We start from the raw sequence: 18,425 nt of genomic DNA, 5'->3' as shown, positions 1-18,425 counted from the left end.
TAGGCGAACCTAGGCGGCCCTACGCGTCTCCCTAGTAGAGGAAGAGACGCTTACAATGTAGGCCAACAAAATGCTGGTCTACATTGTAAGTAGACGCGGCCGCTATACTTATTGCAGAAAGGGATCTCTCTGCTGCTATAAGTATACCGACCGCCCCCCCCCCCCCCCCCCCGACACTACCAATCGCTGGCAGGAGGGTGCCCAATCCCTCCTGCCGGAAGACGCACCTCCTCCAACCCCCCCCCCCCCCCCGCGCTAACAGCCCTCAAACCTCCCCCCAACCAAACTAACCTTTCCTTGTTGGCCACGATAGCAGTGTTTAGCGCAGGGAGCTGTGCTGAATGCCCCGTGCTGCTCTCGACGCTCATAGGCTACCTGCGCTAAAATCCGCTATTGCGGTTTAGTAAAAGGGGGCCATAGTGCAAAATAAAGACAGCAGATATAAATTCAGACACATTTTGATCACTAAATTGAAAATAAAATCATTTGTTGTCTGGTGATTTCATGAGTCTCTGGTTGCACTTTCTTCTTCTGACTATGCATCCAATCTTCCCTTCTTTCAGCCTATATGCTTCCTCTCCAGACCTCATTCCCTCCCCCAACTTTTTCTTCCTCTCTCTCTGCCCTTTCTTTCTCCTTGCCTCCCTTTCTTTTTTTCTCTCTCCATGCCCCCTTTCTTTCTTTCTTCCTGCCCTCCCCCAAGCCACTGCCGTCGCCATCGGGGAACAGGCCCCCAAGCTTCCACCATCGGGAAACAGGCCCCAAAGCCACCGCAGCCCCAAGCTCTCCCTGCTTCCCTGTGTCGGGCCAACCAGCATTCCTCTCCCCAGTGTCAATTCTGAGGTCGGAGAGGAAGTTCTAGGCCAGCCAGGCAGCGATTGGCTGGCCTGGAATTTCCTCTTAGACGGTAGAATTGACGTCGGGGAGAGTAAGGCTGATTGGCCCGGTAGATTGTGAAGGCAGCATGAGTCACTTTGCCTTCGCGATCGATATATTGGGCACCCCTGTTCTAAACAGTCAAGACAGACAAACAGGATGTCATGGATAAAGTTAAGGGGAACGGTTAATCAGCAGGCTGGGTTGGAGGGCAGAGGGGAGTACAGGACAATCAACCCATTGTGACATCACTGATGAGGTTGGCTCTTATTAGTGCAATAAGGAATTATGACATCACAATCTCAGCTCTGCTTCCCAAAGACTGAATCTCTTCACACTACTACTACTACTATTAATTATTTCTATAGCACTACCAGACATATGCTGTACAGAGTCATAAGAACATAAGAATAGCCTTACTGGGCCAGACCCATTCTCACAGTGGCCAAGCCAGGTCACAAGTACCTGGCCAAAACCTGAGGAGTAGCAATATTCGATGCTGCCGATCCAATGTCTTTCTCAATAATAGACTATGGACTTTTCCTCCAGGAACTTGTCCAAAGTTTTCTTAAAACCAGCTATGCTATCCGCTCTTACTGCAACCTCTGGCAATGCGTTCCAGAATGAAAAAAAATTTCCTCCTATTGATTTTAAAAGTATTTCCCTGTAACTTCATCGAGTCACAAAGAAGACAGACCCTGCTCCAAAGAGCTTACAGTCTAAACAGGCAAGACAGACAAACAGGATGTCATGGATACAGTTAAGGGGAACGGCTGAAGGTTTAGTGTACTGACTTCCTAGGAAAGAGGAGAAACAGCAGCAGGAGCAGCAAAATTTGTTGTGTCCTGTTACCCGCAAGGTCTGTCATCTAACCACTAGTGTTAAAATAGACCAGGAGCAGGACCAGAACCTGGGAATTATCCTAGTTATTGTCCTTTCGGTACACTGAAATTTTATTTTCTTGAGTTTTTTTTTTTTTTTAAATTATGTATCTTCCGACAGTGGCATAGCGAGGGTGAGAGGGTGGCACTTATCGCACCCTTATTTTTTTCAGTTACTGCTCCTTTGATCTGGAACTCTCCCCCTCTATACCTAAGAGCCGAACAAAACTTACAGAAATTCAGAAGCAGTCTAAAGTGTTTACCGTATTTTCACTCATATAACGCGCACCCGTGTAAAACGCGCACACGGGTATAGTGCGAGGGAAACTGTAATTTATGTAAATAAATTTTTATATACCGCGCACACCCGTATACCGCGCATGCCGCCCCGACTCTCCCGTCGCCACCCGGCTCTCCTTTCGCCTGCCCCGACTCTCCTCTGGCCACCCCGACTCTCCTTTCGCCCGCCCCGACTCTCCTCTCCCCCTTGAAGTCCTGTCCCCACCCTGAAAGCCTGATGCCCCCCCCCCGACATCCGATTCACCCCCCTGCAGGACCGCTTGCAACCCCACCCTGAAGGACTGCTCGCACGCACCCGCACCCCCACCCCGAAGGACCGCTCGCACCCCCACAGCCTCCCGACCCCCCCTCCATCATGGAGAAGCTCCTGCCGTTGTCCTGCTGCTTCCTCTGCCGGCGGTCCCGGCCCTTCTGTGAGCCCTGTGTCTGCGCTGCTTCCTCTTCCGGCGGTCCCGCCCTTTCTCGGATGTCAAAAAGTTGTAAAACGCGCTCACGCGTATAACGCGCATGGTTATACACGGTTTGTAAAATCGTGTATAACGCGCACATTATATGCGTGAAAATACAGTACTCTTTAAAGATGCCTATAACTGACAATCATACACGTATCTACTCCAACAATTTTTACCTTTTTCCCAATTCTACTCCAGCAATTTTTAACTTTTTCCCACCTCCTATTGTATTTTCCTTCTATGTATTCTTTCTATAAAAATTGTGGTTCTCCCCCCTTTTTCCATTGTTCATGTATGTCCAATAATTAGTTTATGTATGTCTAATAAGTTGAAATGTTTATCTTCCAGCTATTTTTAAATATTTTGTATAATGCTTTGTACTCTTGGATAAGCATTTAATCAAAAGCTTAAATAAAGATAAAGAGTCACCTGGGATGGTGGCGCTCCTTGTGTCTGTCCCCCGCTCCTTCCCTGATCCTACCTGCTGTGTGTGCCCACCCCCCATCCCCGCTTCTTCCCATTCCTCCCCTCCACACGCGCGCCCCTCTCCCCTTCCCCTATATCTATAGTTGAAGTTGTCCGTGGCGGTCAACAATGTGCTCTAGCTCTCCCGCTGATGTCATTTCTGGGTGCCGCGCATGAGACGTGACGTCAGGGAGAGCCGACGGGGTCGCGAGGAGCACGTTGACTGCCATGAGCAACCTTCAAGGAAATTGAAGGGGGCTCACAACAGGCGGGATCGGGGAAGCGGGGGGGAGGGGGGGAGTGTCACCGCCCCATGCGCCTCTTAACCTCGCTACCACCACTGGGTCCTGGTCAGAAGCCAGCCCTAATGAGGCTGGTCATTGTGATTTGGAGAGCGTCTCACTGGATTCAATAAAGAATGCTGAAATTAGATTCCTTCCTTGCACATCCAGGGTGGGAGGGAGGGAGGGAGGGAGGATAGTAATATTATGTATGGTATATAGTTTATGGAAACTATAGTTATAAGTATATATTTCTAATTATTGCTAGTTAAGGGAAGGGAGGAGAAAATGATTTCTTTTAAAATGTTTGTATGTGTAAAGTACTTTTTCTGATTTGCTCTTGATAATTCATTGTAGTGCACTGTTATTATTTAAAAAATCAATAAAGAATAAAAAAAAAAAAGTGCTGAAATTTCTTAATGAGCCAATTAGCCCCAATTATTCATGTTAACGTCAAAAGAAAAAAAACTGTACGACCACCTCCTGGCCACTCGAGCTGCAACACTCGACCTCCAACTCTACAACCTATTGACCTCGACCACAGACTACAAAACCTTCAAAAAAGAAATAAAAACCCTTCTATTCAAAAAAAAACACATAAAACCGAACTAACTCAACCAGAAATGTCCCAAGCATCACCTGCAACTACTCGATATGTACCATGACAATTCAGATGTAATCCTTAGCAACTCAAAGAAATGTACAAACTAATGTCCTGACAAAACACTTGTAATCCGCCTTGAACCGCAAGGTAATAGCGGAATAGAAATCTCTAATGTAATGTAATGTAATTGGAGCGCTAGTCCTCAAAAATTGTTTCATGCGTAGCCTAACAGGTCATGGGAAGGGCATGGACAGGTCAGGGACATTGCCGTAATTTAGTTGCATTGCTGCCAAATACCAGGGCTGTGTGCTGGACTTGCGTGCCAGGACTTGCACCTGGTTTCATTTGGAGGAAGTCCGCATGCCCAAAGTGCAGGGAAATACTTTTCAAACCAATAGGAGGAAATATATTTTTTTCTCTCAGAGAATGGTTAAGCTCTGGAACCCGTTGCCACAGGTTGCGGTAAGAGCAGTTAATGTAGCTGGTTTTAAGAAAGGTTTGGACAAATTCCTGGAGGAAAAGTCCATAGGCTGTTATTAAGACATGGGGGAAGCCTCTGCTTGCCCTGGATCGGTAGCATGGAATCTTGATACTCTGGGGTTCTAGAATCTTTTGTTACTCAGGAATGCTGCTACTCTTTGGGTTTTGGCCAGGTACTAGTGATCTGGATTGGTCACCGTGAAAACGGGCTAGTGGGCTTGATGGACCACTGGGCTGACCCACTAAGGCTATTCCTATCTTCTTTTAGTCGAGGGGAATCGGTGCTAAGCATTTTTCTATTATGAATGCCCTTTACAGAATGTGATTTCACCAAGGATCTTTCTGGCACCCAACTTTCAGCACTATTTGCTGAATCTGTCCCAAAGGTTTTGGTTTTTTAACCTTCAAACTCATGTGCAGCTGTGTTTGTGGAGCCTCTTGGACTGTCTGCCATGGCATATTCCCACGATGCCTTCACTTGCTTTTTCCTTGGCCAGCTGGCATCAGTATGGTGACATGGAGAGTTAGGCACATGAATCATTCTGACTAGTCCAGACATAGCAGGTGAAATACACACAATCCCTCTCTGCATTGGCATCCGTGTCTGTACTTGGCACAATCCTGATTCTACCAATAGGAGGAAATATTTTTTTTTCACTCAGAGAACAGTTAAGTTCTGGAACAAATTGCCAAAGGTTGTGGTAAGAGCGGATAGCCTAGCTGGTTTTAGGAAGAGTTTGGACAGTTTCCTGGAGGATAAGTCCATACTCTGCTATTGAGAGAGACATGGGGGAAGCCACTGCTTGCTCTGGATCGAAAGAATGAAATAAGGGGACCTGATGGGCCGCCGTGGGTGCGGACTGCAGGGCGCGATGGATCTCTGGTCTGACCCAGCGGAGGCAACTTCTTATGTTCTTATGTTCTTATCCTATGCTTTTTTGAACTCCATCACCGTTTTCCTCTCCACCACCTCTCTCGGGAGCGCATTCCAGGCATCCACCACCCTCTCCGTAAATTAGAATTTCCTAACATTGCTCTTGAATCTACCACCCCTCAACCTCAAATTATGTCCTCTGATTTTACCATTTTCCTTTCTCTGAAAAAGATTTTGTTCTACGTTAATACCCTTCAAGTATTTGAACGTCTGAATCATATCTCCCCTGTCTCTCCTTTCCTCTAGGGTAGACATATTCAGGGCTTCCAGTCTCTCCTCATACGTCTTCTGGCGCAAACCTCCTATCATTTTCGTCGCCCTCCTCTGGACCGCCTCAAATCTTCTTACGTCTTTCGCCAGATACGGTCTCCAAAACTGAACACAATACTCCAAGTGGGGCCTCACCAATGACCTGTACAGGGGCATCAACACCTTCTTCCTTCTACTGACTACGCCTCTCTTTATACAGCCCAGAATCCTTCTGGCAGCAGCCACCGCCTTGTCACACTGTTTTTTCACCTTTAGATCTTCGAAGACTATCACCCCAAGGTCCCTCTCCCCCTCTGTGCATATCTCACCTCTCAGCATATACGGTTCCTTCCGATTATTAATCCCCATGTTAGGCCCTATTTCTCTTTGAATCATTTTGCTCTTTTTTTGGTGCAATATTTAATAATTTCACTGTTAGATTATTGCAACTCATTATACAGCACATCAGAATCTTGATCAAATTATTGAGAAGAATTCAGCTCCTACAAAAATCCTGCTGCTAACCCGACTTATGGGCTCTACGAAATTTGAGAGAGTTACTCCATTATCGACGAAACTACCCTGGCTTCCTTTTGAAGTGAGAATAATGTTTAAGATGGGAGGCTTTAGCACATAAAATAAGATTTGCTCAGGTAGTTTCAAGTTTTATTAAGGTTTGTTGTACACACAATGTCAAATACTTCAATGCGTAAAACATTTTAAAAATAGGGGAGAAAACAAAATAGTTTTATGCAATTAAATACAAAGTATATACGTACAAATAAATAACTGGTACAGAAGGTGAGGGGGGATGAACTACAATCTTTAAAGAAAGAGAAGAAACATTTAGGAAAAAACACATCTGGTGAATAACACAAAAAAAAGATATAAAAGCAAAAATAAGCAAAGAAAAGAAGGAAGAGAAGTTTGCGACCTCTGCGTAGGTCGAATTAAAATCGACGTTTTAGATCATGAGATTTGATGATTGGTAAGTTATACTAACTATATCTCAAATGCAAACTTATACAGGAAACTTTTTAAAGAACGTTTAAATTTTTCTAAAGAGGATTCATTGCGTAAGTAAATTGGGAAATTGTTCCAGAGCTGGGGTGCTACAACCGAGAAAATAGGAGATCTCCTGGTCACGATTAAAAAAGGGATAGTCGGTAAATGTTGTTCTGTTGATCTAAGTGCCCTGAATGGAGAATACGGTATCAAGAGACCTTTATGTTTTACAAAGTTCATTACATTGTCAGATCCTAAGAGATTTCGATCGATCGTTCAACATCTATTAGTTTTCCTAAGCTATTTTGTGTATCGGATTGCTTTGATATGAAACAAACTTCTTGTGTCTGTTAAACATCATTGCTACTCTTTCCCTTTCTGTGAAAGTTTGAAATATGTTTATTTCTGAAATATTGTAAGTAGAGCTCATTATAGCTTTTGATTAGTTCTTAATGTACTATTTGTTAGTATGCACATAGAAATCTTTGGATAATTTTTGCTTAGATATGGGCTACTAGTGTTTAAGCCCGTTACATTAACGGGTGCTAGAGTAGATGTCTGTCTGTCTTTCTTTTTTTCTATCTTCCTTGCCCATCTATCTTTTTTTCTTTCTTTCTCTCTCTCCCTTCCTCGTCTATCTTTCTTTCTTTCATTCATTTTCTCTCTCTCCCACTGTCTTTCTTCCTTTCTGTCTCTCTCCTTCCCAGACCCTCACTGAAGCCACTTTCCAGCTGTGCCAGCTAAGGGATCCCTTGCCCTTTCCTCAATCCAACTGTGGCCAGCTGCCCGCACACACCTGCCCAGCTACACAATGGGCAAACGCATCCCGTCTCCCCTCTGAACCCCGTTCGCTTATCCTTGGTGCTGGATCGCCGCCCGATGTTTATACCCATTACATTAACGGGTGCTAGAATAGATGTCTGTCTGTCTTTCTTTCTTTCTTTTTCTCTCTCTCCCTACCCCATCTATCTTTTTTCTTTCTTTCTTTTTCTCTCTCTCCCTGCCCCGTCTATCTTTTTTTCTTTCTTTCTTTTTCTCTCTCTCCCTACCCCATCTATCTATTTTCTTTCTTTCTTTTTCTCTCTCTCCCTGCCCCGTCTATCTTTTTTTCTTTTTTTTTTTCTCTCTCTCTCCCTGCCCAGACACTCACTGAAGCCGCCTTCCAGCTTTGCCAGCTAAGGGATCCCTTGCCCTTTCCTCAATCCAACTATGGTTGCACTTTCCAATGGCTATCCCATGTCTCCCTCCTCACCAACACAGTAGCAGCCGCAGCAATCCTGACCAGCCAATTCCTTACCCAAAGCAGCAGTGGCAGCGCTGTAAACAGGCTGTTCGCGGCCAGCCCCAACAGGGCCTTTCTTCTACTGCATCCGATATCAAGCGGATTATAAATATTTTAAATTAATTAATTACCCCCCCTTTTAGTTAACCATGAAGCAGTTATTAGTGCAGGGAGCCACGCTGAATGCGCCACGCTTCTCCCGATGCTCATAGAAACTCACAGTTTAGTAAAAGAGGGGTTAATTAATCCTATTAATAAACAGCACAATTTACACTTTATACGTCAAAGCCACAATCATTTTTCATTACTTGTAAAAAAAAATTCTTTAATTGTAAAACACCCCAAAAGATAAAATCCTTTCCCTGAAAAGTTACGGTAATAGACACTTTTAAAGACGCGGCTTTTCGTCTGAGCTGAGTAGCTCTGGAGACATCAGGAAAAACATTTATTTTAGCTCCACAGAAAACATAAATCTTTTTTTTTTTTTTTAAATTCTTCAACACCAAAGATTTATCAGTCTCATTAATAAAAGTAACCAGTAGAGTAGCTCCGATGCTCAAAGAATTCCTATGAGCGTCAGAGCTAATACCGCCATGGCCAGAGATAATGTGGCATCATAAAAGGGGGTATATACGTATCTTTAGAGTCTTCTATAAGAAGCTGTTAAATCATTTACTAGCTGATCTACCTCTAACTTGAGATTTATTTTTTAGAGGCAAATTGTAGCAGCTACAAACCATAATGGTTTCAGCATTTGGCAAATTTACCACCTCTCTGAGATACTTTCTTAGTAAGATCTCAGGTGAAATCAAAAGAAATTGAAGAAAAATTCAAAAATCGTTACACATCCTAAATGCATTTTCCAGCATTTCTAATCTAGAATGAAAGAACACATGAATCTTTTAGAGCAGATACTGAAGGAGCCTGTAGGGCTGTAACTTGTGCTTGCAGATCTGAAAGCGTTTTATCCGCCACTTCTAAGTTTAAATTAACGTTAGTAAATTTGTCCACAATTTCTTCAGAGAAAGAAACATTTTCAGAAACGTCTGATTGTAACAACCCTTCCAATCGATTACTTTGATTCCAAATATCTTTCAATGTCTCTCCGCTCCTGTCCAAACTGCACTGGCTTCCTGTCATCTCCAGGGTCCACTTTAAATGTGCCTGCTTAACCTTCAAGATACTCTACGGCATCCTACCTCCTCTTATTCCTCTATCCTGGAATTCCTCAAATCCATTCTCCACTAGATCCACGCAAAGATTAAAATTATCCTTCCCCTCCCCAAAAGGTATCTCCCTCGTCGGTAAACTCGGGTCCTCCCTCCACTTCAGAATCGCTCAGCTCTGGAATAGTCTCCCCTCCCCTCTCCGCGACTCGAGCCCCCTCCTACCATTCCGTAAGACTCTGAAGACTTGGCTCTTCTCCAAAAAGTAACCCGTTCCCCCTAGTACCATCACGCCTACCTCTCTCTTACCACTTCTATAAATCCACTGGAGTTCCGTTCCTTCCCTAACCATGTAAACCGTGTCGAGCTCCACCTGTGGAGATGATGCGGTATATAAACCCAAGATTTAGTTTAGTTTAGTTTAGTTTAGTTTCAAGGTAACTTCTCTTGCAACTTCCTCATCAGCAGACGCTTTAGAAAATTCAGCTGTTTGGCTAGCTAATGGCAGTTTTGATAAAGAAGCCAGATTTGCTGAATTAACCTGTGACGGCTGAGAGGCAACGAGAATGGATTTACTGCATGAAAACGGAGGTACCCGAGAGGCTTAACCTGAAGGTTGAGTGACATCTTTTTTTTATATAGGTAGATTAAAACATTAGTTCTTTCATCAACACCCAGAAATTGATTCCATGTGGGAATGGGATTTATATTTGTCAGATAGTGTAGGGGTGTCCAATGTCGGTCCTCGAGGGCCGCAGTCCAGTCGGGTTTTCAGGATTTCCCCAATGAATATACATGAGGTCTATTTGCATGCACTGCTTTCATTGTATGCTAATAGATCTCATGCATATTCACTGGGGAAATCCTGAAAACCCGACTGGACTGCGGCCCTCGAGGACCGACATTGGACACCCCTGTAACAATTGATACTCAAAAAGATCGTTGCCTGCGACTTCCTGTGCATGACTGAAATAACGATTTTCATTGATCGCCCAGGCTTTAGCAACAGCGAATGTGAGATAAAGAGTTTTTGGTGATGCTATAGAGCAGGGCTGCCCAAGTCCGGTCCTCGAGATCTACTGGCAGGCCAGGTTTTCAGGATATCCACAATGAACATGCATGAGAGAGATTTGCCTGCACTGCCTTCTTAACATAACATAACATAACTTTATTTTTCTATACCGCCTTAATCAAAAGAATTCTAGGCGGTTTCCACAAAAGAGGAAAACTGGACAATCAGTGAAATACAAAATAGTAAAAAATGAATACAACCTGTTGTATTAAAAAGACATTAAAAATTTAAAATTAATAGGATAAAAATTTAAAATTAATAGGATAAAAATATTTAAAATTTTAATAGGATAAATTATTAAAATTTTTATCTTATTAAAAATATTTAAAATTTTAATAGGATAAATTATTAAAATTTAAAATTTTAATAGGATAAAAATTTAAAATTAATAGGATAAAAATTTAAAATTAATAGGATAAAAATATTTAAAATTAATAGGATAAAAATTTAAAATTAATAGGATAAATATTTAAAATTAATAGGATAAAAATATTTAAAATGTTAATAGGATAAATTATTAAAATTTAAAATTTTAATAGGATAAAAATATTTAAAATTAATAGGATAAAAATATTTAAAATTAATAGGATAATTTAACTGGTATGCAAATCTCTCTCTCATGCATATTCATTGTGGATATCCTGAAAACCTGGCCTGCCAGTAGATCTCGAGGACTGAACTTGGGCAGCTCTGCTATAGAGTGTGATGTCACTGAACAGATTTGAAGTGAGGCTGCCATGCCGCGCAGCCATTTTTAGGCTTCTATATTGAGCATGAAAGTTTAGTGCCGTCGAGCAGTAAGAAGAATATAACCATGATTTGTTGTAAGAATTTTGGCTTACTGTATGCACTAAAACAAAGTTTTTGTTTTAGAAATATACGTCCGAGCACCCTGATGCATCTTTCAGCAAAATGCTGGCTGGCCAACATCGGAGGAAGGCATTTAAGGACGCCAAACACAATTTATGAAGACGGGCAGCAGAAGTTGGAGTGCTGCCGTGGATTAAGATAAGTGACCATGACTTATATTTGAACTGTGCAAAGTTAACTAAACTTATATTAAGACTTTGAGTAATTGGTCAGCAAGGAGGTTTTTTGACGCCAGTGAGGCTGTTAACCCTTTCTAGTCCTCAAGCAAGACAAGTTCTGACTTGGGATGGGGATCTGAGGCTTTTTCCTCCTTGTAAGAAGTAACTTTTCATGGTGAAGAATATAACAAGTTTGGAATACAGATATAAAAGTGAAGAGGTGTATTAGATTTGAATTGAAGTTACCTATTCCACCTGCATATATATGGTAGTTGTAACATCTTAGGATGCCTCAGCAAATGGAAGATTTGGAGGAAGGGGTAGAGTTGTATCCTGTGAGCTAAGAGGCTTCAGAAGAAGATAGTGCCTGAAATTCAATTATTTCTTTGTTAGATACTAGAATTATAGATTTATCCATCGGGCCTGTAGATACTGGCGCTGAAACCTTTGGCTTCACTACTCCTTTATGTTTCCCTATATTATCCAAAAAGGATAAAGCAGAACAAATATTTAAACTAATAGAATCCTCTGAGCTCTAAGGGGCTCCCAAGGGGCAAGTCGTGCACCTTAGTGCACGCCAGTGGCGTACAAAGGGGGGGGGGGAGCGGTCCGCCCCGGGTGCAGGCTTAAGGGGGGTGCACAGCCAGCCAGGTCCGGAAAATTCAGCGGTGAATTTGAAACAGCTCCCTTTCTCCCTCCCTGCCCCTTACCTCATAGCCGCTAATCTAAATTACAGTGGTGCCTCACACAACGAACTTAATCCGTTCCAGGAGCAAGTTTGTTATGTGAAACGTTCGTTGTGTGAAACGCGTTTTCCCATAAGAATACATGTAAAACAAAATAATTCGTTCTGCAGCCCTACATTTCCCTCCCTCCACCTCACCTTATATGCAGAGTTTGCCAGCTTTCTTTTTCACCCAGCCGCACGCTTTCAAAAAGCTGTGCACGCGCAGCTGCTGAAGTTGATCAATGTTCTCCTCTCCTGCAACTTCCGGTTTCCGGTTGCGTCAGAGGAGAAGATTGAACAACAGAGCATGCGCGCATGTGCTGCTTTTTGAAAGTGTGTGGCTGGCCGAAAAAGAAAGCCGGAAAACTCGGCATCTAAGGTAAGGTGGAGGGAGATGATGGAACACTGCATTCAGACAGGAGGGTGCTGCTGTTCCCGGCTCACATTAGGAAGCGGCGAGAGTAGTTCCGCCCCCCCCCCCGGGCCCCTCGGGCGACTTCGTTGTGTGAAACGAAGTTCGTTATAGGGAGCAAGACAAAAAGTTCGTTATGCGCAGCGTTCGCTGTGCGAGGCGTCCGTTATGCGAGGCACCACTGTACCTTCTTACAGCAGCTGGAGTTGCGTGTGGCTGCCGTAAAAGTCATTTCTGATGCAAGAAGTTGCATCAGAGACGACCTTTACGGCAGCCATACAGCAGCCGGCTGCTGTACGAAGGCAGTTTAGACGTCGTCGGCCACAGGGCAGGGACATTTGTCGGACCGGGCCTGTTGTCCGGAGGGGAGGGGGAAGAAAGTGCCACGAAGGTTAAGGGGCAGGGAGGGAGAAAGGGAGGAAAGGAGGGGTGGAGAGGAAAAGACACTGAAGGGAAATGGGTAAAACAGAGGGGGGAGAAGGACGTTGAAAGCACATGGGGAAGACAGGGGGGAGAAGGACGCTGAAAGCACATGGGGAAGACAGGGGGGAAAAGGATGCTAAAAGCACATGGGGAAGGCAGAGGGGAGAGAAGGACGCTGAAAGTACATGGGGAAGACAGAGGTGGGGGAGAAGGACGCTTAAAGCACATAGGGAAGACAGAGGGGGAGAGAAGGACGCTGAAAGCACATGGGGAAGACAGAGGGGGGGAGAAGGACGCTGAAAGCACATGGGGAAGACAGAGGGGGAGAAGGATGCTGAAAGCACATGGGGAAGACAGAGGGGGGGAGAAGGACGCTGAAAGCACATGGGGAAGACAGAGGGGGGAGAAGGACGCTGAAAGCACATGGGGAAGACAGAGGGGGGAGAAGGACACTGAAAGCACATGGGGAAGACAGAGTGGGGAGGACGCTGAAAGGACATGGGGAAGAGAGAGTGGGGAGAAGACACTGGCAGGGAAGAAGACAAAGATGCCAGACTATGGAGGGAGCAGAGGGAAGAAGATGGGTGCCAGACCAATTTGGAAGGGGGGGAGAAAGGAAGAGGCACAGTAATAGAGCAAATGGAAGATGCAGAGAGAAGAGAGACAGTGGATGGAAGGAATTGAATGAGAAGATGAGGAAAGCAGAAACCAGAGAAGACAAAGGTAGAATAAAAATTTTCTATTTATTTATTGCTTTAGGAGACATGTGTCACTGTTTCTGTATTGTATGCAGAGTTCAGCTTCTTGCTGATTCATTTTAACCTTTGTCTATGTATTTCTATTTTATCCCCCCTTTTACAAAACTGTGGAGCGTTTTTTAGCGCCAGACGTGGTGGTAGCAGCTCTGATGCTCAGAATTCTATGAGCGTAAGAGCTATTACCACCATGGCTGAAATCCACACTACAGTTTTGTAAAAGGGGGAGGGGTTAGTTTGTGATGACATATTCCATACTAGGCGAAGGTGTTTTCTGTGTTCTGTGTGTTCGAAAGACATGGTTTTCAGTTAGGATTGACTGTGTAGGATTGATCTGTACTAGACTGGCTTGTTTAGTTTTACAATGGGTGTATTGATGTTGTACTGCTCACTGGAGTATGTAAGATGCTGCCTTTTCCTAGGTACTCATGTGTGACGTGTGGCTTGTTACTAAAAATCATGTTTTTCGTACAGATGGGGGGGGGTGCCAAAAAATGATGGGCCCCGGTTGTCACATATGCTAGGTACGCTACTGGTGCATGCTTTTTTGGCCACACCCTGCTGCACGCCCTGCGGTTGCTCCCATAGGGGCACACCACTAAAATAGCACCTGGGAAGGTCCTGATGGCAAAAGGAGCTATCCAACACGGTACCTGATGGAACTAAGCCTCGGATTTTCCTCAACAACTTCTGTCCCATTCATAGGTGACAGCGCTAACAGTGGCTTCCTCTTTCCCAGGTTCCCAGCAAGAGTACACTGCCAAAATAGCACTTGGGAAGGCCCTGATGGCAAAAGGGGCTGTCCAATACAGTGCCTGATGGAACTAAGCGCCGGAGCCTCTGATCTTCCTCAACAGTTTCTGTCTCATTCACACATAAGAGCACTAACAGTTGCTTTCTCTTTCGCCAGGCTCTCAGGCTTTTTATCAGGATATGGTGTGCTTGGACTTTAGTAAAGCTTTCGACATGGTGCCACATAGGCGACTGATGAATAAACTGAATGCATACAGTATGGACCCTAAAGTGACAAACCAGATTAAAAGCTGGTTAAGTGGATGGAGACAAAGGGCAGTGGTAAATGGCGTTTGCTCGGAGGAAAACGATTGCCAGAAGGATCTGTCCTTGGGCCAGTTCTATTTAACCTCTTTGTGATATTGCAGAAGGACTGTCTGGCAAGGTTTGTCTTTTTGCAGATGATTCCAAGCTATGTAAGAGGGTAGACTCCCCGGACGGTTTGGATAACATGAGGCGGGATCTGGCGAATCTTGAATAATTCTCTGGTAATTGGCAACTAAGATTTAATGCTAAAAAATGTAGAGTCATGCATTTGAGCTGCAAAAAATCTGACCTGCTCCTTCCCTGCCCCCCACCACATATGCCCCTCCCCCCCTTCCCTTCTCCTGTACCTCTTTCACTTCCCTGGTGTGAGAAACATCTCCAACTTGCTGCCCACACCGGTCTCGGCTCTCCCTCTGATTTCACTTCCTTGTTCCAGGACCAAAAAATGACATCAGAGGGAGAGCCAAGGCCAGGGCTCATGCTGGCAAAAAGCTAGAAGTACTGGGGGAGGGAAGGCCTGTGCATGGGGGGGGGGGAGGGCAGAGAGAAGGAGAGGTGCCAGGGTAGAAAACCAGGCAGAAAAGCCGATGGCCAAAGCCAGGAAGATGCTTGGGTTCATAAGGAGATGAATGGCCAGTAGAAAAGGGAGGTGATAATGCCGTTGTATAAGTCTCTGGTGAGGCCCCGTTTACAATATCAGGCTCCTTTTACTAAGGGGTGCTAGTTGATTTAGCGTACGCTAAACGCTAATGCGTCCATAAAGTATAATGGACGCATTAGCGTTTAGCATGCTCTAACTGCTAGCGCGCTCTAACCGTTAAAATCAGTTAACGCGCTAAATCGGCTAGTGCCTTAGTAAAAGGACCCCATTGTGTGCAATTTTGGAGACCCCACCTTCAAAAAAGATATAAAGAGGATGGAGCTGGTCCAGGGGGCTGCTACAAAATTGGCTAGTGGTCTTTGTCAAAAATCATACGGGGACAGATTTAGAGACCTTAATATTTATACTCTGGAAGAAAGAGGGGAGAGAGGGGATATGATAGAGGCGTTTAACTATCTCTGTGGTGTTAATGTACAAGAGCTGAGTCTTTTTCAAATGAAGGAAAACTCCGGGTGTAAAAATCTAGAATGACCTACCAGATGCTATTAGGAAAGAGACAAACTACACTAGATTCAGAAAAAACCTGAAGACTCATCTTTTTGACAACTAACTATCTTAGTTTCTGTATAGCATCCCCTACGTCTAAGTCCCTCCTCTTATCTCTCCATGTCCTCTTCCTCTCCTTCTTTCCCCTTCCTCTTTGATCTGTTGCCTTGAGCCTGTATAGGTATGTTGCGACTCACAAATGGAAGATGAAGAAGAAGTGAAGAGGTGATAGGCTCAGGAGTAATCTAAGGAAAGACTTCTTTACAGAAAGGGTGGTAGATGCGTGGAACAGTCTCCTGGAAGAGGTGGTGGAGAGAAAGACTGTGTTTGAATTCATGAGAGCGCGGGACAAGCATGTGGGATCTCTTAGAAAGCAAAGGAGATAGTGGATGGTGTGGAAGGGCAGACTGGATGGGCCATTTGGCCTTTATCTGCCGTCATATTTCTATGTTTCTAATCGCACTTGTGTATCAACTTCAGTGTACAGAAAGACAGGCAAAGCAAATAGGTAATGCAAGTGATTGAGGGTGATCCAGGAAACTACAAACTAACAACATGTTGGGGGTGGGGGCCTTTTACTAAGGCGTGCTGACAGATGTGGAGGGGCATTTTTGAAGATACACAAAAATCCAGTACCAAACACGCCCATTTTCAAAACTTCAAAATGTCCATTTTGTTTTTTTGAAAATGGCCATTTTTCAGATGTGCGTTTCAATGTTCCCTCAATTTTTAATTTTTGAGCAAAGGACTGAGTTGATATAAGAAAAAAATTTCTGTTACATTGCAAATTAAGAATTACAAATATAAATGAAAAAAAAGGAAAATAAGATGATTTGTTATTGAAAGGACTTAAAACATTTCTCAGGTCAAGACAATCACGTTGTTCTGACCTGAGAAAGGAGGTTTTGGTCTCTGACAGTTGGTTAAAAATATGTTAAAATTGGTCCAATGGAAAGATATTATCTTACCTTCCATCATTATATCTCTTCTTTCTGTCTCTCCCCCTGCTATCCAGCATCTCTCTTCTCTCCCCTTTTCCATCTAGCGTCTGAACACTCTCTCTCCCCTTTCATCAGCATCTCCCTCCTCTGCCTCTTCCCACTTCCATACAGTCTGCCCCCCCTCTCCCCTTTCCCTTTCCATCATCTCCCCTCTTCTAGGAACAAAAGAAGATCGGCAGACAGTAAGGAGATTCAAAATGTCCCCAGGAACAACGCCTGATGTGTTTTGTCCAAAAGGGCATCTATGTGAAGTTAAAAGATAATGTTAAAATTGAATGGGCAAAAACCAGGTCAAAGGATGGCTTACCTGTCTGGACAGTTATCACCAACAGAATTAACATCAACTGGTTTGAATGAAGCACTTTACTCCAACACTGCAATACCATCAAACAGAATAAAGTCAAAAGATGAATGTACTACATTACATTAGTGATTTCTATTCCGCCTGTGCCTTGCGGTTCTAAGCGGATTACAAAATTAGAAGAGATCTGGACATTTCCCAGAGAAATTACATAGCAAAGATTCGTGTAGGTTACATGTTACAGTAGAGAGTTACAGGAAGAAGGTATTTGGAATTTTTTTTGGGAGAGTTATATAGCTCAGATTCGCATAAATTGCAGAATATAGTGGAGGATAATATATTCGAGTAGAAAAAAAAAATTAAAGAGAGAAGTTTATTGGATACTGATGGAGGGAGTTTATTTAGGCTTCTGAATATATATTGGTAGGTATGGTTCTAGGAGTTAGCTAATGTGTTAACATGGGGGAGAGAGCCTGTGCGAGTGGGGAGATTAGTAAGTAGTTTTTGAATAGAATTGTTTTGATTTCTTTACTAAACACTTTAAGGTCTGTTGTTTTGCTCATCAGTTTGGTGATGGCAGGGTCAATTTTCGCTGCCTGTGTCGCTAGGAGGTTGTCGTACAGTTTCTTGCGTCAGGTGCCATTGTGAGGGGGGAAGGTGAAAAGGTTCTGAGTTCTCCTTGTTCTGGTTGTGCTGTAGCGGTATAGGCGGTTGTTTAGGTAACTGGGGGCAGTACCATGAGTTACTTTAAATAGAAGACAGTAGAATTTGAATTGAGTTCTTGCTTTGATTGGTAGCCAGTGAGAGTCAACATAGGCGGCAGTAATGTGGTCAAATTTGCTAAGTGAGTAGATGAGTCTGATGGCTGTGTTCTGAAAAGTCTGTAGTTGTTTTATCATGTTTTTTGGGCATGGTAGGTAGAGGCTATTGTAGTAATCTAGGATGCTAAGTATAAGGGATTGTACAACGATCTTGTAGTGCTCTTTGATGAAGAATTTTCTTATTTTTCTTAGGTTTCGCATAGTGTAGAATGCTTTTTGTGTGATTTTGTGGGTTTGTCTCTGCATTGTGCAGCATCTGTCTAAGTGCACTCCCAGGATTTTGAGGGTGCTCTGGATTGGATATTTGATTGCGTTTACTTCGAGTTCTGTTTGGGATGGTTTTTGGTCCTTCTCTAGTAGTAGGAATTTGGTTTTATCCACATTCAGTTTCAGCTTATGGTTCATCATCCATTTTTCTACAGTTTCTAGTGCAGTTTTCAGGAGTCCATTGGAGGTGGGGTCTTGGAGGTCGAAGGGGAGGAGGATGGTTATGTCATCCGCGTAGCTGAAGGATGTTATGTTTAGAGCATCTAGGGCAGTGCCTATGGAGGCTATGAAGAGGTTGAATAGTATGGGTGACAGTGGGGATCCTTGTGGTACTCTGCAGGGGTTTGTCCAAGGGTCAGATGTAAGCTCTTTTTACTTGACTCTGTATGATCTTGTTTTAAGGAAACCTTGGAACCAGTTGTGAACTTTACCTGATA

General features: G+C 43.7%; 1 protein-coding gene across 1 annotated transcript in view; it reads right to left on the bottom strand.

The window, feature by feature from the left end:
* EDA2R (ectodysplasin A2 receptor) overlaps positions 1-16,973 on the bottom strand; it is a 54,888-nt gene extending 37,915 nt beyond the window's left edge. Inside the window, exon 1 of the mRNA XM_033946949.1 lies at positions 16,907-16,973. The gene's annotated coding sequence lies outside the window, so the exon portion shown is untranslated. The remainder of the gene's footprint in view (positions 1-16,906) is intronic.
* Positions 16,974-18,425: the final 1,452 nt, after the last annotated feature.

This window comes from Geotrypetes seraphini, chromosome 5, assembly GCF_902459505.1.
Source record: "Geotrypetes seraphini chromosome 5, aGeoSer1.1, whole genome shotgun sequence".
In the NCBI taxonomy this organism is placed as follows: Eukaryota; Metazoa; Chordata; class Amphibia; order Gymnophiona; family Dermophiidae; genus Geotrypetes; species Geotrypetes seraphini.
This window is presented reverse-complemented; position numbering and strand designations above follow the sequence as displayed.